The 20481-nt window shown below is 46.5% G+C and overlaps 1 pseudogene; it reads left to right on the top strand.

Annotated features, from left to right (window-relative positions):
- The first annotated feature begins 12890 nt into the window (after window positions 1-12890).
- Hmgn2-ps1 (high mobility group nucleosomal binding domain 2, pseudogene 1) lies at window positions 12891-13353 on the top strand (annotated as a pseudogene).
- The last annotated feature ends 7128 nt before the right edge of the window (window positions 13354-20481 follow it).

The raw sequence follows: 20481 nt of genomic DNA, 5'->3' as shown, positions 1-20481 counted from the left end.
GACACCTCTCCCCGATACCAACATACATACCCAATATGTGTTGCCTCCCTGACCGTTATTTACACTTCTTTACATTTATTTAATTTGTGTGTGCATGCATGTGTGTGTGCCAGTGTGTATATGTGCGTAGGTCAGAGGATGACCACAGGGAGTCTTTCTCTCTTTCTGTTCTGTGGGTAACTCGGTTATCAGGCTTGGCTGCAGGTGACATTTACCGTTTGAGCCATCTTGCTGGCCTCATCAGGTTGCTTGTCTTTCTCCCTGCTCCACACCCTATGACTCCTGGCCTCTCACAAGGGGCACCATTTTCTGTCTCAGCCCAGAATCTTTCCTGATTTTCATGAACATATTTTCTCCTTATTTAATAGTTTACTTTCAAATGTTCTACACTTTGTAAGATGTCAATTTTATAAATATTAAGGAAGTAACCACAGAGAGTAGGCAGATATGTCAAGAATTGAGAACATGTAGGACTGGAAGAAAATGATTCAGTTGATCAAGTGCTTACATGAGAATGAGATTCTAATTTCACAGCCCAGAACCCACATAAAAGTCAACTGTCTCCAATCCCAAGTGCTGTGAAGGTAGACACAGGTAGATCCTGACAGCTTCTTGTCTCTCCTACATTGCCGGATGGATGAATGCCGAGCTTAATGAGAGACCCGATCTCAAAACACATGGTGGAAAGCAAACATGGGAGACACCTGACACTCACCTCTGACCTCTGTAGAACACACACACACCTACATGCATACATATACGGACACACACAATTGCATACAGGCATGTACAGACACATACCTGCATTCAATACATGTATAGATACACACACAACTGCATGCACACATGTACAGATACACGCACCTGCATGCATGTGCATATAGAACCACATACCTACATGCAATACATGTGCAGATGCACACATACTTGCATTACACATGTACAGATGCACACACAAGTGCATGTACACATGTACAGATACACATCTGCATGCAATACGTGCACACCCACCTACATGCATACATAGTCAGGCTCTCATACACCTTACATATATGCATGTATAGATGCACATGCATACCTGCATGCATATAGGTATAGATGCACACACTTGCATGCACACATGTACAGGCCACACATACCTGCATGCATGTGTGTACAGATCCACACATACCCACATGCATGCATGTGCAGATGCACACATACCTACATTTACACATGTACAGATACACACACAACTGCGTGCACACATGTACAGACACACACCTGCATGCAATGCATGTGCAGATGCACACACATCTGCATGATTTCATGTACAGATGAACACATACCTACATGTATAGACTCACACACACCTACATGTATGCATGTATAGATGCAAATGCACAGCTGAATGGTTATATGTACTGATGCATCTGCACGAGCACATGTACATAAGAGCTCAAACATGTACACACCACTTGAAGTAGAAATTTCTGGTTTCTTTGGAAACTCAATTATGTCATATGATCTCATAAGCAGACACCTGAAAGAATGTTGGAGCAGATACATGAAAGAATGTTTTGCTGAAGCAGACACAGGTGAGAAGATGTTTTGCTGAAACAGTCACGTAAGAGAATGCATGCTGTCTAGAAAGAATATAAATGCGACCACACAGACAGTGGGAGGAGACTCTGGCACTGGTTTGCCATGCTCCACCACCCTAGTCTGAACTTCATAGAGAGTAACTCACCAAAGAACGTCTTGTGATAGTTTTGTGGCTTCGTGTGGTTTTCACAGTCTCTTCTGGATTGAACCGTCGTTGCAGATTTGAGTGGTGACTGTCTAGTGAACTAACTTGTGAATAGTCCCAAAGAACTATGTCTAAACAGGTCCATACCCTGTTTCCAATTAATCCTTCCTTTCCACTACATCTGGTGGGTGGTAGTCTAGAATGGCGGTTAGAGCACTTAAGAACTCTTATTAAATAGGTTTTCAAAAATATAAGCAATCACCACTCCCTATGTTTCCTGTTTCTGCGATTAAATGCCCCAACAGAAGCGGCTTACTGGAGAAAGGGTTATTTTAACCTGCGTTCTGTCACATGGCTGGTTATCCATGCTCATGTCCCATGTGTCTGTCTCCTTACATCTTCCCAGGGAATCTCTCTGCACCTGGCTCTGTCCCAGAATCCTTTCTACCTCCCGGATGTCCTACCTCTATTTCCTGCCTAGACCATAGGCCACAGGCTCTTTGATTGGCAGGCGGTGCATCCATACAATACACAAGATATTCTCTCTACAGGAGGGCATCATGGCAGGAGCATGGTAGCTATTCACATTGCATTCCCAGACTGGAAGCATAGTGTTAAGTCCCAGAGCATTTACTGTCAGTCTAGACATGCTTCAGTACCACCCACAGTTGTAAGGTGGGTCTCTCTACCTCAGCTAACATAATCTAAGACTCGTTTTGTAGGCTATTGCAGAACATGGTAAACTAACAGCTACACTCATACACATGTGCTGGTGTGTGCACATACAGGTATACAGAAAAGAACTGAGGCAGTGTGGTGATGTAGCCATACTTTTTGGCTACTTTATTGGGTTCTTATATCTTATACCCTTCTCCACCCTAATCCTTTCCAACCCCCAACATAAGAAAGAAGATTAGAGGGGAGAAGGAGCATAAATCTTTTTAGACTACTTCCTGTTGATTAGGGGCATCAAGTTCCTTGAGGAAATATCTCCAACCAGCAACCAGCAACAATCAGCAATCCAGTAAAAGCAGCAGCAGGAACTAGCAGGAACCAGCAGGAACCAGCAGGAACCAGCAGGAACCAGCAGGAACCAGCAGGGACTTCCCAGCTGCCACTGCCTCTCTTGGGGCTCTGGCCTTTCTATACCCCCTCAAGAGTCCCGAGAACTCCAGATGTAAACTCTCCTCAGATGGCAGGAGTCACACCCCTGCCAGGGCATGAGACAAATCACAGTCAGCTGCTGTGGATAATCTGAAGCAGCCCTGTGTCCTATACCTGGAATTAAAACAAAACATATTCACACACCATAGTTGGGTTTTTTAAGAAACCAAAATTCTCACTACAGATGAGGATGTAAATTTGGGGGAAAGTTAATTTACATGCTCAGCTGCGTGTCAGTTAAATCCTCCTCACCTAAGTATAGGACTGTCTCTCCCTCAACCTCCAGATCACCACTGGAACGAACTAGTTGGTCTTAGGGTGGGTGGTCAGACCAACCTCTTATTTGATATATTTCATGTTCTTGACAGAAACTTTACCATGCACCCAAGTGTCCTGTATACTTGTGGAGACAGTCTCTCCTAAGATTGGGTTTTATTTCTATTTTCCATAGAAACACCGAGAGTCATGTAGGTTCTAGGCCAGTGCAGAAGGCACCACCACATTCATGAAATAGTTGCCATGAAACCAATGCTAATGTCAGGACCTGAGAATGCTGCCTTTGGGCTCTGACAGCCCCCTGGGCAGCGTGGCCAGATATGCTCTGGGCAGCATTAGAAAAGCATCTGTCCAGTGTCTCATCTAGTGGGAGCCACCTGCCTCAGGAGCATAAGAAAGGCTTGTTTAGGAGGTACCTGTCTGGAGTTCATGTGCAGTTTGACCCATTAGAACCAGGGAGAAGGCGCCTCAGGAAACGTCACAGAATGAGCTTCCCAGATAAGTTTGGGTGTTGGTTTTGCTTTTTTATTCCTTTGAAACAGACTTTTGTTATATAGCTCAGGCTGGTTTTGAACTTCTGATCTTCCTGCCTCAGTCTTCTAAGTAATGTGATCACAGGTCTATACCAACGTGTCTGGTATGTTTCCCATGGAATACTGATGTATCATAGACTTTGAAGGCCCAGAGTACCTGGAGCAGGGGATAAGGAAGAGGTGCTGGCTGTGTTTGGAAGGTCACTAAGCCATCTTTTAGCCAGGTGTGTGGAATGAACAGACTTGATCCTCTTATAAACTTCACTCTCTCCTCATCTCACCAGCTGCCCTTTCTAAGTTTTCCTTCACAACTTCCCTTGGGGTTCACTAGTACTTGATTTAGTTCACACCAATGTATGTGTTGGGATTGCTCATGGAGCTGCTGAATCTGCGCTTTAACCATTATGATGTCACTAAATGAAATTCAGCCTCACAGGACACCGTATTAGTTAAGGAAATACTTAAATACAGACATAAATAATACAGGACACATAAATATAATACGTAAATAATAAATACAGAGCAAGAAAGAAGGAAAGTCAGACAGACAGGCAGACAGACAGGCAGTAGACCTTTGCTTCCCTCACAATATGGAGCTGGCTGTAGTAGGGCGGGACACTCTTTTCCATTTGGTAACTTGGGGTCAGGCTGTCAGGAGGTCGTCCTGGTTCAGAAGGTGGTCCTAAAGTTTAGTGACGTCCAGCCTTACAGGTGGGTCTCAATACATGTTGAGTTGCTATGGCTAGGATACGAAACATTTCCTGGTTCATGCCAGGAGCACTTGGTTTAGGAAGTGATGGCAGAGACCTAAGATGCTTTGGACACAGGCCACCAGGGGCAGGCCATACGTTATAGCCCAGCCCCTTTTCTGGTCTCATCGCTGCTTCCTGGTTGGAGCCACGTGAGAAACTGCCACGAGCTCCAGTCTCCATACACAGCCTCATCCCAGCCTCTATACCTTCCCTCCAGAAGTTCCTACCTCCACAGAAAAACTCACTCCAGCCCCCATGCCTTCCCCTCCATCATCTGCACGTTCTGAAATTATGAGCCTCTTCCCCCTTTAAGACCCTCTGCCAAGTATTTTGCCAAGATTGGGGAAAATAACTAGTATGGGATACAGACGCTGGAGTGAGGGTTGTAGCTTAACTGCTAAAGTTCTTGCTCTGCAGGCATGAGGACCTGAGACCTCAGAACCAGAGTCATGTGAAACCATTGAGCATGCCGGTATATACGCATGATTCCTCTGCCGGGGAGGCGGAGATAGGAACGTCCAGTCTAGCTGAACTGAGCAATGAGAAGTCTTGTTTCAAAGGATTAAAAATGATACTAGAGACTGTCTTCTTGCACACACACACACACACACACACACACACACACACGTGCGCGTGCAAAACGAGCTAGAACACCACTGACCACCCACCCAGAGAGGCAAAGGAGCTATGATGAGGACTGTCTGTGGGAATTGCTGAGAAAGAGGAACCCAAAAGGCCGCCTAGACCATAGGGCAGGATGGGGAAAGGGCTCGCATTTGAGCTGATGCCCACGCCTGTGCTATGCTTCTGGGCAGTGCTTGCCACTCTGTTACCCCCATTTCCCTGGACTCGGATGGAGGCTTAGTTGTGTCATTTTCCAAACCCCTGGTTCCTTTGAGAGGTCTCATATCCACGTGGCTCATAATATCAGCCTCTGTGGATTTCCCAAATCAAGGAGTCAAGAGGGTCTGGCCAGTGGGGAACACTGTGGTCTGAAGGGCAGGGAGGACTCCCAGAATTCTTTGCTTTGCTGTGGAATCACACCATGAGGACAGATGTGGACACAGAGGGGACAGTTCCCATTAAACCGAGCGGACCCCTGCCACCCTTGAGTCACATCACCAAGACAGGTTCGATGTGATTCTGAAGAAAAGCAACCCAACTTCCCAGATTTTTCACTGTTTCGTTCTCTGTATGCTACCTGTATTGAATAATACAAAGCGAAATACAAAAATATTCCCTGTGCCTTAACCTCTCGATATTCCAGTGTGTTGGTATCTGGGGTTCACGCTCTAGAGAGACTGACCTCCAGGAGTCAGTCAATTCCCAGAGCCAGGGAAGGAGTCATTGAGAATTGTGATTTGCAAATTAGATCCACCAGTTCAGAGCCCCTCACACTAACCTCCTCCCAGGTTGCCATGCTCTGGGTCGCTGTCCACCTACATTGCACATCTGAGACCAGAGACTCTGCAAATACAGACCAGCCTCCCTCTCTCTCCTACCTTCCCCTGTTCCTTTCCATTGACACTGCAGTAACTGCTGCTGTCCCTCTTTCCTCCTGACAGTCCTGATGCTGTCCCACGCCCATGGCCTGACGTTACTTGAGAACTGTAACTAATTCTCTTCTTTTTTTTTTTTTTATTAACTTGAGTATTTCTTATATACATTTCAAGTGTTATTCCCTTTCCCGGTTTCCGGGCAAAATCCCCCTCCCCCCTCTCCTTCCTTATGGGTGTTCCCCTCCCAACCCTCCCCCCATTGCCGCCCTCCCCCCATAGTCTAGTTCACTGGGGGTTCAGTCTTAGCAGGACCCAGGGCTTCCCCTTCCACTGGTGCTCTTACTAGGATATTCATTGCTACCTATGGGGTCAGAGTCCAGGGTCAGTCCATATATAGTCTTTAGGTAGTGGCTTAGTCCCTGGAAGCTCTGGTTGCTTGACATTGTTGTACTTTTGGGGTCTCGAGCCCCTTCAAGCTCTTCCAGTTCTTTCTCTGATTCCTTCAACGGGGGACCTATTCTCAGTTCAGTGGTTTGCTGCTGGCATTCGCCTCTGTATTTGCTGTATTCTGGCTGTGTCTCTCAGGAGCGATCTACATCCGGCTCCTGACTAATTCTCTTCTTGATGATCATTCTCTTCTACACTGTTTCCCTCACTGTATTTCAAACTCTCTACCAATACACCATATTTTAAAATAGTATCGTGTTCGTTGATTCTACGCCAGGCAGAGAACAATTGACGTAGACAGATCGTCTTATTTAATCTTTTATTTACAACCACTCTGTGAGGACGAGTCAATCCCTGCTTCTTAGATGAAACTTAGGCCTAGAGAATTTAGGTCACCTGGAAGTAACCTGTCTGAGACCAAACGCTCAAATTCTCCCTTTCCGTACTCTATGACCAAATGGCCGATGAGGTGCCAAGACATAGAGGGAAGCAGCGAGGGAAGGCAGATGTCCCTAGGAGATTGGGTGTTCTGGGGTCTGGCTGGGACAGCCTCTCCTTCACTGGACTCCGTCTGTTCTTGGACCATACGGAAGGATCCCGGGAACATCCCTCCCTTGCTCCTCACTTCTCAGGGAAAACGAGGGATTACAAATAAACTACATTTATGTGTCTGTGAATTCTCAGCACCTGACAGAGTACAGTTTTGCACAGTATACAATACCTAAAAGGCACTTGGAAAATACTAGTGGGTAGGGAGGTGCAGGTGGGGGGCAGGGAGTGGGGAAAGGAGCTGTCACAATGCTTGCCTTTCAGAGGGCTAGTGCTGTGGTGGGGAAGGAAGACAGTCTGGCGGCAGTCTGTGTGGAGTTGCCTTTCCTTTGAAATGCAACTCAAAATCTACTTCCTCCCAGGGGACTGCCAAGCAGTGTCCCAAAGCAGGACAAGCTGTACCTGCTTGGGAGAGAGAGGGCAGAAATACCATCAGTAACCACAAGCAGTGTTGGGGTAGCAGGTAGAAGGAAGTAAACAGAGGAGTAGCTGCTGTCCTCTGATGTTCTCACGCCACTGTGAAGGACTAAAGAGGCAGCAGAAACCGGTCCAGTTCATTTTTAAGCCTTTGGCTATTTTTAGCGCATTGATCCCCGGGTGGGGGGTGGGGGGAGCCTTGAGGGTTCACACTCTGAGGAGAGCAGAGAAAGCTGCCGAATTCTTCTCACAGAGCAGGTTCTTCTCACGCACCATTCACCTCCCAAGGCCTCAGAGAAGCAGTCAGGGCAAGGAAGGGCTGCAATGAGAAAGGGAGCCATTTGGGTCCCAGGGAAGGCCCAGTGCCCACAGCCAAACTGGGTCAGGGTGAACAGGCCTTTGAATGAAAGTCAGGAAATGTGAATCCACTACACAGTAGGACCAGGTGGCTGCCTGGTGGGTTCCTTGCCCAGCCAAAGGGACAGTGTGCAGTGCCTGCTGCCGCCTGGGTACCTGAGCTAGGGCTGTGGAGAAGCCTGCTCTGCTGGCCATGCTTTCTTTTGCTGCTCGTTTTCCTACGATTGGCCATTCCCAAAATCAGCGAGGAGGACGGAGGAGAAGTTCAGATAAGGATGCCTTTTGTTTTCCTTGTTTCTAGCTAACCACCTAACTGGTGGAAGAGAAAGCCACTTCCTATAAAAGAGATGGCCTGCGGATTGTTGAATTATTGATGATTTTTCCCTCTCCTGTCTGTCTGGCTGCACAGATATTAAACTGCAGGCCCCCGGGACTGCTTCAGCCTAGAGGTAAGGGGGGCAGGTCACACTTGGTAAGGTCTGGCTCTTCCTCCATGAGCGTTAATCTGCGTCACTCAAGACACCGTCAGGTTGCCCTGTTCCAGTGATTCCTATTCAAAATAGTGAATTGTGGTGGTAACTTCGGACTTGCGAATTTATGTAGTCATAACATCCTCTCTCTGGATGCTCTGAACAGATGTGGAGCTTCTCCGATGAGCGCCTCTAGGCAGCTTCCTCCTGTCTCGGCGACTTGGGCAGATCTAGTGCAGTTGCCTGAAGCTTCCTTGGAACCCACAGTCTCTTGCACTTGGCATTTGTCCTGCCCAGTCCTATAGATCTCACGGTGCCCTGCCTGCCTCAGCTGCTGCCCTCCCTGCCTCTCCAGCCTGGTTGCCATGGTTGTGCCTGAGTCCTCCCTACCTACCTACCATCTTAGCTCTGGCAGTGCGTGCGTTAGAACCGTGAGGATGACTGCGTGTGAGCTTGGATGAGTCCCAAGTCTCTAGCTCTAGCTTGAGTGCTTCTCGAGTTCTAGATGGACAGATGTTACTGCCTGCTAGGCGGTCCCACCTCCGTGCTTAGCAGGAGTGAAGATAGCATGCTAATATGACCTCAGAGCACAGGTCTCTACCAGTATTTCCACCTGGGTGCATGTAGTCCCAACGGCCCAGTGGCTAAGGCCTGCCCACTTCTCTTTCCTTCATCCCTCGTATCTAGTTCATATACCTTGCTGGTTCTAATCAGGCTATAATGATGACAGGGTCATTTTACACACCTCTGCTTCACCAGCTCCACACTGGGCTCAGGACTAGCCCGGCAGTCTTCTGTCCTCTCTGCTTCTGCTCTCGACTCATTTGGTCCATTCTCTGCAGAGTAGATGGGTCCCTGAAAGCCACAGCCCAGAGTCTACTGCCTCCAACCTCAGTACGATGTAGTCCGGGTTCCTCATATAGGCCTTCACAGCACTAAATCAAAGACTGACAAACTACAACTTAAGGACTGGATTTGTCTCACTTCTATCCCACTTCTTTGCGATACACTGTAACACCCCCAGGCCTGTGTGCGTTACATAGGCTGCTTTGGCACTGCAGGGTGGCTTTGAGTAGTTACAACCAAAAACTATGTGACCCACAAAGTCTGAACTGCTTACTATCTGGCCCTTTAGAGAAAACATTCGCCACCCTCTGCTCTAAATCTTCTAGTTCCTGGATGCCTTCCTAGCTGTGATTGCTGTCCCCTCTGCCTCTCTAGCTATGAACCTCTGTCCCCTCTGCCTCCCCAGCTGTGACCCAATGTCCTCTCTACTGCTCTAGCTATGACTCACTCTCCCCTCTGCCCCCCAGCTATGACCTGTCTTCTCTACCTCCCTAGCTGTGACCACTGTCCCCTCTGCCTCTCTAGCTGTGACCACTGGCCCCTCTGCCCCCACAGCTTTGATCTACTGTCTTTTCTGAATCATCATAATGCTGCTTCTCCCTTGTGACAAGCTTGACCCTGTGTTTGCAGCCCCTGCACTTGCCCCGTCCACATGTAGCTGCTTCCTCAGCACTTAGGTCTCCCCTATTAATAGTCTTAAGAGTAATAAGGCTATGGTTCAAGCTAAAGCTGGAATTACCCACCTCCAGAGTATCTTATTGTATCCATATAGCACATGTTCATCACCAGGGGTACAAACCCGTGCCTATGCCTCTTACATATTTATGAATGCCTATGGAAGTATATGAAAGAGTGAAGTAACTCTCTTTCCCATCCAACTATAAACATCTGGAGAGCAGAGAGTTACTCACCTCTGTGTACCCTAACTGTACCTGATCCCTACAAGACACTCAGTAAGACAACTGCGGGTGAACCACTGACTTCTCACAAAGCAGCTTGTCACATGGTATATACCCACATGGTATAATCAATTAAACTTTGTTATTCAAGCCCAGATGTTCATGTACCAAATAATACATGTGATACAGTGTGTCGCTGTGTGTGTCACCGCTGGCTAACCTTGTCTTTAAAAGTTATGCGTTATCACTTTTGTTTTATAATTAGTACTATTTACTGAGTGTTACGCGGTGACTCAACACATCTTATTCCTTTTTAATTCTTGTTGCAGCAACTAGGGACGTCCTCTTATCTCCTTTTATAGGGAGGAAATTGGGGGTCCTGCATCTAAAATCTCACTAAGCAGCATCTTAAACCTTGGATTCCAGCCCCCATGTGGTTTCTATTCCCTAAGCTGTGGAGGAGTCCCCCTCAATACTGTCCCCAATAACCAGTCCACTTTTAACAAGGAAGGGTTCTCTTAGCCCACCCTCTGGGTCTATGGTGTTCAGAATCTCCTGCAGAGTCCACACTGATGTTACAGAAACCGAGGAGTGTGAAAAGGGCCTGCCCTGTAGAGTGTTCTGTCATGGGCACGTGGCCTTTGCCTTTTCAGAGATGACAGCTGTCTCTGTGCAGGGAGAGGACAGGGACCTCAGACCTCAGAGGGGTAAGAAGGGGGTTGGGTTGCTGGACAACACGTACACCCGTCTTGTCCCTCTTCAGCAGGGTAGAAGAGTTAGAGCTGGAGACAGATGCCTTTCCAGATCCAGAGGAAAGAGCTGTACCTTGATAATGCGGCAGGATCTGTTTGTGTGGACACGGGAAGACCAGAAGGAAAGGCTCTGCAGCAAGGAGCGCTCGCTGCTCACGGGTGTTAAGAGTCAGCTTCTTTCCCACTTTCACTGTCATTTACATCTGGATTTCTGTCAATGAACCAGTGAACATGTTTGTTCGTTCGTTTGTTCTGAGATGGGGTCTTACTAGGCAGCACAGGGCTGGCCTTGAACACACAATGATCTATTTTCCTAAAGCCCCTGAAAGCCAGGATGACAGGTGTGTGACACTGCACACTGCTTTCACTTTTGAAAAGCTATTTCTAAACTTTTGTCCTGTCTACTGGAAAAGAATTATCTCCTAACAGCCTCCCCCCTTCCCTTCCTCCCTTCCTCCATTCCTCCCTTCCTTTCTCCCTCCCCCCTCTATCCTTCCTTTCCTTCCTCCTTTCTTCCTGTCTTTTTCTTTTTCCTTCCATCTTTCCTTCTCTCCTTCCTTTCTACCTTTCCTTCCTCTGGCCACCATTGTGATAATTGTAGAGCTGTGCTATTCTGGTGGCTGCCCGAGTGTCTCCTTCTCAAAGCCCACCGCTGTTCAGTGTGACCTTTGTTCTTGCTCATGCCAGCCCCGCTCACACGGTGCTGTTCCTTCCCTAGGGGTGCTATCCTGCACAAGTGGTACTGGCCTGCCCATGCAGCACTGACCCACCCACGCAGTGCAGACCCCACCCACACAGTGCTGTCCTGCTACTAGTCTAGTCACTCTTCTCAGTTGAGGAAGGTGAGGAATCCTGATGACAGGTGAGTGCTGAGTGGTTATTATGGCCTTGGGGTCTGGAGCCGGGACATAGCCAGCCATCTTGGAAGACCAGGAGGTCTGAAGCATAGGCAGTATCAGCCTTATTCAGTTTGCTTGGTCCTGAACTCAGCTGAGCCAATATGACACTTGGTGTGGTCAGCGGCTGACAGCAGAGCTCTGGGCAGAGGAGCTCCTGAGGAAAGAACCCCTTCTATCCCGCCCACCCACCTCCCCCGAAGCCTCCATGAGACTGGAGACACTGCAGGAAAATGCATTGTTTTCTTCAGTCAGCCTACAACACTCATGCTTGCCTATTGTATGGGGCACTTCTCAGATGGGTGGCAAGGCTACATCAGTCTCTGGCAGACTGCCTGTGGGTGCAGACGGAGAGCAGTCTGGGATAATAAATACTATTAAGAAGAAAGTGCATGTTGCAAAGTGTGATGAACCCAGCCCATCTCTGTAAAAGAATGCCGCAAATATTTCTATCTGGAAGAGTGGTACATGTGCAGCAAATGCTCTGAGCCAGCCTTCCCCCTCAAACGTGGGTCTTGACCCCTGTGGGGAGGTCGTCCAAGACCATCAGAAAACACAGTATTTACGTTGTGATTTATAACCGTAGCAAAGTGTTATGGAGTAGCAAAAAAAAAAAAATTATGGCTGGAGTCACCTCAACATGAGAAACTGTGTTAAAGGGGTCACGGCATCAGGAAGCTTAAAAACCACTGGTCTAAGAGGTTACTACTTTCTACAGACTGTGTGTATTACTTGTTATATAAGTAAGGACATTTATGCTCTTAAAAGTTAAAAAGCATTAGCAGCTTTTAATACACACACACACAAACACACACACACACGTTAACAGCATGACGTATACATATGTGCGTTCATGTTTATATTTTTATAAATTAGCTGGGCATGGTGGGGGCCACCCTTTAATTTCAGCCCTCAGGAGGCAGAGACAGATGGGTGGTTTTTAGTTTGGAGGCTAGCCTGGTCTACATAGCAAGGTTCCAGGTTCCAAGGTTCTAGTGCTGCACACGGTGAGACCTTGTCTCAAAACAATCAAACCACCAATTTTTAAGTTAAAAACTATAACTTTAGTACAAACATTATCAAAACAATCAATGTCTCATAATTTTTATGTTTACTTTTTCGCCTCCTATGGTGATATAACTCATAATCCCACTGCATACGCTTGCAGGAACATAGATTTGTCCTCTATTCAGGAATCACCCTGCACGGGTTCAGGACATATGCAAATGCACTATGCCTGTTTGCTCAGAACCCACACGGTCCATTTAATGTTTGTCTCTTTAAGCGAAAATGGGCGCGGAAGAAGCAGAGAGGACGACCCCCGGACGGCCCAAACCCGCGCGCGCGCGCGCGCATGCGCGCGCGCGCTGTAAACGCGTGCTCAGCGGCGACGTCCCCTGCCGCTGCCGTGCCCAAAAGAAAGGCCGAAGGGGATGCTAAAGGAGACAAAGCCAAGGTGAAGGACGAGCCACAGAGGAGATCTGCAAGGTGGTCTGCTACCCTTGCTCCTTCAAAGCCAGAGCCCAAGCCTAAAACGGCCCTGCAGAGAAGGGAGAGAAGGTACCCAAGGGGAAGAAGGGGAAGGCGGACGCCGGTAAGGATGCGAATAATCCTGCAGAAAACGGAGATGCCAACACAGACCAGGCCCAGAAAGCGGACGGTGCTGGAGAGGCCGAGTGACGAGTGTGCATTTTCAATAACTGTGTACTTCTGGAGACTGCACAGTTGGAAATACTATTTTTTATCAAGTTTTATAAAAATGCAGAATTTTGTTTTACTTTTTTTTTTTAAACTATATTGTTAGCACACGGAACACTTCATTGTTGGAGGGGGAGGATCATGTGTCACCAACAAAGTATCACCCAAGCTGAATTGAGGACAGAAAACCTCTTTCCTTGATAATTTCAAAAGGTTCCTCTTGGCTTCCAGGAGAGACATCCTAGTCTTGTATAGGTGGCCACCAAGGCAAAAAAAAAAAAAAAAAAAAAAAAAAAAAAAAAAAAAAAGCCTTGTGGTCTGGGGAAATTCTAAATTCATTTCTATATCCTGTTCCCTCCCCCTGTACCATCAACATAGACTTAATTGATTCCCTTAAAACCAGAGACCTGTTGGAGCCTCACCCCCAAAATTGGTTTTCTAGTCTACTGGGCGATGTGGACTTTGCAGTGACTTCCTCGAGTGTTCTCAGAAGAGCGCTGGTTCCTTTTATAAAAGATTGTGGATCTTCATGATTCTGCCATGTTCACTTCCTGACAGTCAGGGTCGGCTTGTGGAAAGTTGTTAAACAACTTCCTTAATGTGAAATGTCAACCCTCACTCTAAGCTATTTCCCTTTTCAAAGCACTGAATGAAGACTTCACTGGGTTTTATAGTGGATTTCAGATTTTGGTCGTCTATACAAGAAGGGAATTTGGAAGTTCTTGTATATTGTTGACTGTCTGCCCATGTCCCGCCTGAAATAGCATGATTGTTTATGAAAAGTATCTTTAATAAAGCTGGTTACAGTTTAAAAAAAATAAAAATATAAAATGGGCGCACGTTACAGAATTTTTGAAAATGTATATTCCTAGTGAAGATTGGGGTTCTGAGACACATCTAAACTGTTAATGGTTCCTTAGTAATAATTACTTAGCTAGTATTACTCAATACTTACCTAATTACTTAGCTAGTATTGGCCAACAGAGTGGAAATTCTCACCGAAGGCTGAGATCGGCGCTCTGTTGAGCACAGCATCTCCTGATTTCTTCCTTTATACCATCTGAGAGACCAGAATCTTGGGACCAGAAAACAGAAAGAAGAAAATCCAACAGCTGTGGTCCCCAAGTCAAGCTTATTTGGTATAAGTTAGGAGAGTAAATTTCATCTTTTAATGCATACAGTTGTAGTATTACCATCAAGATACAGAGTGTTTCCAGTGTTTATTTACTCGTGGTTTTCTGCTCTGTTTTGAGACAGAATCTCCCTCCGAGGCCCAGGCTGGCCTTAAACTCATGACCGTCCTCTTGCCTTGGCCCTATAGGTGCCAGGATCTAGGTGCCATGCCTGACTTCTTCACGCTGGGTAGAGACAGTTGAAGAACACTGTGTTCAGTTTTAGGGCACTCTGGGTCTTTTGGGTTTGTTTATCAGTGCTAAGGGTTGGATCCAGGCCTTGTGCGTGCTAAGAATGTGTTCTACTACTGGGCCCGGTTATACAGAAATTGTACAGAAATTCATAGTTTTTAGTGCCGGTTATATAAACATGTTTTTATTACTGTGTACGTGGGTATAGGGCTGCTGAATTGTGAAGTAGATGCCTATTTAACTCTCCGGATTAGATTTTATCAGTTTACATTTCCACTAGGAATGTGTGATGCTGAAGGCGGCCAGCGTCTTGGGTAGTCTTGCTGGTTGTGGCAGCTCTAATAGACTGGCAGGCTGGGTTCTACTTCATTTCTCCCCTAATCAGTGATGGCAGTGTTTTTAGGCACTTCCTGTCCCCACAGGAAGTGATTGCCAATTTTCCAATTGTGACCCAGTGGGGCTGGAGATAGCTTGGCAGTTCAGAGCCCTGGTGGCTCTCGCAGAGGACCTGAGTTTGGGTCCCGTCACCCACTTGGCACAACTGTTTGTAATTCTGGTTCCAGGGACTCTGACACCTTTGCTGCTCCTAGGACATCAGGCATACACATGGTGCGCATACATGCACATGGTGAACATGAATACACATGGTGTACATGTAGACAAAACTCATTACTCATAGGCATGAAATAACAATAGATCATTTGAAAATGTAGATTTGCTTTATTCTTATCTGGAGAATTCTTTATATATTCTAAAGCATTTATCAGTCACGTGTATTGCAAATATTTTCCCTATTCTGTGCCTGTATTTTTTTTAAGTTTTTGTTTCATCCCTCCTTCTTCTATCTTCCTTCCTTTCTTCCCTCCATCTTCCTTCCATCTTTCTTCCTTTCTCCCATCTTCCTTCTTTCCTTTCATCTTCCTTTCTTCCTTCTATCTTCCTTCCTTCCTTTTTTTGGTAGGGTCTCAGTCTGTAGGCTATGGCTAGCCTGGTACTTGCTGTGTAGCCTAGACTAGCCTCAAAGTCATAGCATCTTCCTGTCTTATCTCCCCAGAGACAGGCTTGACAGACGAGTGCTAACACACTTGGTTCTCTGGTAATGTCCCCTTCCTCCAAGCAGGTCTCTTGGCCATTTCTAAGGACCCACTGCAGTCTCAGATACTACTTGCTATGATTCTAGAATTGTCTAAGTATCCCCCAAGGGTCCACTGGGATTAAAGCCATGGTCCAGGGTATCTCTGCTGGGAGAAAGTGAAGCATTGAGGAGGCAGGGCCAAATGGTAATACCTTGGGTCTTTGGGAGTGTAAGATAGTTCATATATAACCCTTGAATGCCTGTGAGAGAGCAACTCCAGGAGGAGCATGTCTGGCCCTGCACACCGTCCTCCTGCTTCTGTGAGAGATGTGACCATTTGTTTCTCCACACTCTGCTGCTGGTACGTGCCACCATCCACTGTAAAGCTGTATTTATCATCTGGGTAGGAGAACAAGATCCCAATACTGTGCTGCAGGCATAGTGTTTTGTATGCTGTACACAGTTTCCCCTTGGGTTATTCAAATACTGATTTCTCTCATATCTTGTTTCAATCTGGGCATGGCATTGTAATGCTTATACCAAGAATCCCCTGTCTCAAGTACAAACAGTTGTGTGAACAGTTCTTACCATTTATTCTCTACCTTGTCAATAAATGCTGATCATCCAATGGCTGGGCAGAATAGAGAATAAGGTGGGACATCCGCTAGCAAGAGGAAATGATAGGGAGATTCAGAGGACCTGGGAGGATGAAGGCATTGGAGGCATGAAGAACGGGTCTAAAAAAGCAGATCAATAATAGTATGTAAGTATCAAGGAATGGGGCTGGGGGGTAGTCTGCCATTTGAATGTTCAGTTATTGAGGTGCAATTTTAAATAAATCTTGGTTTCTGTGGAGTTACTGGGGCTTAGCAGAAGGTAAATAAATACAGCCACCAGATGCATTCCTTGTTTGCATTTATATTAAGAATAGTTCATTTACACTTATAACTGTATTGTGATACAAAGGAACCTGCTATCACCTGCTCAGGCATAAAGCCTCATCAATAACCTCACCAATGGTGTCACAAGCCTAGCAGTATCGAGAAGCAACGCACAGACGGAGAGTGAAGAGAGCTGAATATCTAACCTGCTCAATCAGACCGTTGGCTTGTGATGGGTGTGGCCGAAATGCCAAGTCAGCAACTCTGCGTATTTCCTTGTAAGGGTAGGTACCTAGAAGTGTAAACCACAGAGAACGTTTATCTGGTAGCTTTAGTCAAGTCCCACCCACATCCTGGACCCCTTGTCCACATCTGTAATGTGAAAAAAACAGACAAGGTACTCTGTGTGTGCCTTTCAGGGTAAAGAAAATACAAAAATTCGGAAGCTGACTGCCACGGTGTAGAAACAGAAATAGTTTTACATTGCGCCCGTGGTTTGATCGATGCTAGACTGAAGGTCCCTATTGTTGAGCCCGCAGGCAAACTCAATGTATTCTTGATAAAGAGCAGAAAGGTTATGTCTTCTAAGGTAAAGCTGAGACAAAGGGTGCACTGTCCTATCTGAGAGCTAAAGAGCAAGTGAATCGGGTTCCGTTGGGTGTAACCCTGTAATGAGGTCTGAGAAAGCTTCAGACAGCATCCCCACATCACTGACCACTCTGCTTTCTCCCATTGTACCAGAACATGCAGGGACAGGAAGGAAGAGGTATTTTTTTTTTATGAAGAACATTTGCTCTGGATGACTAAGCTGACAGAATAGAGATTTAATTAAAAGATTGGCCATCCCTAACATTTTTATGTGTCGTACAGAAGGATGGAGCAGACACAAAACATCCGGGTTTGTGAATGTCAGTCTGATAGGAAGAGTCTTGTAATCTCATAACACTGGGTGTTGGGGGATGCCAATCGTGTTAGTCAAGTCATGGGCAGCCAAGGTTTCCGTTAAGGCAAAGGCAGTGACTCTCTTAGTGGGATGCGGGTTGATCCTGAGTGGATTGTGGATGAGAAACGCCATCCTCCATAGAAGAATGGAGGCTTCCAAACTAGGAAATCATCAGCCAGATCCAAGTGCTTAATATCCACCATGTGGGTGAATAATGAGGAACTCACACACACGCTGGAGGACTTTCACAGAGGATAGAAATGTGACCATATGATACCAGTTTGGTGTTTTTCTAAGGACTTGATGTAGAAATAAAAGGGTTTGATATGAAATATGAGCAGCTTTGAAAAAAACCCACAAATGTTATTAATTCATGAAGACTAAGAATGATAACTTGAACAATTTCACGTAAGAATTAGCTAATGAGTTATTAGGCCTAAGCATAAGCAGGGACTTAAAAAGACCGTGTGTTTACAGGATGATTTCACAGAAGGGCTAGTTCCCATCTGAGTCAGAGATGCCAAGGGCTAAACAGATTCCCTTTCCCATTCTACTAGATCATAAAAAGTAGTGACTTTAGTGTTGAGTCCTCAAGGAGCTCAGACTGCTGAAGCAGCCACAAGCCATTAAGACTAAGATTTATGTTAGGAGGAAACAACTTTCTGGTGGGTTTACCTTCTCTATGCCAACCTCACGACAAAATGGTCAGCTTCAAGTGTGAGGCCTCTTGAGCAACAGGGCTGGCTGTCTCTCTAGAGCAAGGGAAGAGTAGATGTGTAATTCATCAGCTGAGCACCTCTGCTCTGTCTCCTGACCCACCTAACCGTTTAGACCACTGTAACAAGCATCCCAGGGATTACCGTCCCACCCAGGATCTAAAGCAGTGCCACGCCTTAGGCGGTTAGTGGTAGAGGTAAAATTGGACTCCGGAGATTATGTGTGTTGGTCAGGATGTTTTTTGGTTCTTGTTTTCTTCCAGTGCTGTGGATTGGATCCACAGTGCGGTGCACAAGGGGCAAGTATTCTGCCATGATAGTGAGGTTACCTGGAAAGGAGAGTAGAGGATGAAAACCATGGATCAAGTGTTCCTTAAACTTACTAAGGTAACCCAAGGCACTTACACTATTACCCAATAGTGTGTCTTAGCATGACAGGCATGGCACAAGAATAAAATGTGAAAACAGGTTCTTGTTAATTAATGTGTGTGTGTGTGTGTGTGTGTGTGTGTGTGTGTGTGTGTGTGTGTGTGTTACCCTCCCTGGAGGCCAGAGGCATTGAATTCCCCTGGGGCTAGAGTTATAGGCAGTTGTCAGCTGCCCGATGTGGGTACTGGAAACCAAACTGCAAAAGCAGTACTATTTTCTTAACCACTGAGTCACCACTCCAGCCCCCAAAGCAAGTTCTTTTATGAATGTCCTGTGGTCATGGGTTTAAGAGCAGTGGTAGTGGCTACCCAAAATAAGGCAGAGCTGAACTTCATAGCTCGGTGGCTCTTCTTGGTCAGACCTAACACATCACTTCCCTCGCACTGTCTCTAGGGGATTTGCTTCTCTGTAAAGGCATTTCTGGGAGCAGCGCATGTTTTTGCACACCTGGCTGTATCTTTGCAGTGAATAGACTGCATGTTGCAGGTCCGGGTCTGCTCTGCTCTGCTCTAGGCTTGTGGCTGCTTCAGCAGTCTGAGCTCCGTGAGGACTCAACACTAAAGTCACTACTTTTTATGATCTAGTAGAATGGGAAGTAACTCTAAGCCTCAGTGTGCTGCTCCAGTACAGAGAAGAGAAGCAAAACAAAAAGGGACAGAATACCACTTGAGCTCAACTAAAGGAGACCCAAAGGTGAGTGCCAGCCACAGAGGGGATGGCTTTTTGGGCAAACTATGCATGCCACCGCCTAACTTGCTCAATCTCACACATCCAGGAAATGAACCGAGTAAACTGTCTTTGTTCTCATTCCTGAGATAACTGATAAGAATTCTGAATTTTAGTCTTTAGCAGAGTACCACTCATAGCCAGCACACACAGACCACGCAGTGCCCAGCTGTTGAAAACACTGAAAGGTTATTTACTCATTGGAACCACCTGAGTGCCACTACCACTGCCCCTGCTCCAGGTCGCCACTAGACCCCACGGACCTCTGCCAAGTCCTTCACTATGGGGTGAATGCCTGAACTTGAGAGGCACTCCCGTCATGCCGTATGCATTCTGACTGGATGTGCCTACAGCGCTGTACCAACTGTGAAACATTTTGATTCTCCTGTCTGCTTTCAGGCAGTGGCTTTTCAGTGGCAGGTGGCCAGGCCAGAGGACTGCCAGGATGAGACAGCACAGAAGACAAGAGAGCTGGATAGTAAAGGGGGATGGTGGGGAGGTTGCCTGGGATGGGTCACTGTAGGCAGGCTCTGAAAGCTGAAGTATCTGGCTTCATCTGAAGACCGATCACTCTGTTCCTGGTGGCATAGCATTACCCATTCCCACCTCTAGGAGTAGGAAGGGAGGGGATAGATGGCAGCTGAGGACAGAGTCCTGCAGAAGAGTCCCTCGGAGAGATACACTAGAGCAGTGGCCCTCCATCTTCCAAACGCTGATCCTTCAGTACAGTTCCTCATGGGCTGTCTCCCAATCATAAGATTACTTCACTGCTACTCCGTAACTGTAATTCTGCTTCTGTTGGGAATCGTAATGTAAATATCTGTGTTTTCCGAGAACCACTGCACTAGAGGGGTGAAAGAGAAAAGGAGAAAATTCACCCAAACTGAGAGTGTGCTTTCTGCCCAAACCCTGAGTTCCTGTGTCTTAGGTCCGTCCATTGGGAAGTTGAGGGAACAGTTCCAGATGATGTCATGTAAAAAATACAGAAAGGATGTTTAAGTCCTCCGAAGAGTGAATGCCACCAAAGTCTCCAATTAGGCACATGCCTTGTGCCTGCCTGTAC

Source organism: Rattus norvegicus, chromosome 11 (assembly GCF_021556685.1).
Source record: "Rattus norvegicus strain SHRSP/BbbUtx chromosome 11, alternate assembly SHRSP_T2T, whole genome shotgun sequence".
Lineage (NCBI taxonomy): Eukaryota > Metazoa > Chordata > Mammalia > Rodentia > Muridae > Rattus > Rattus norvegicus.
Note: the sequence above shows the minus strand (reverse complement) of the source record. Positions and strands in the feature narration are given on the sequence as shown.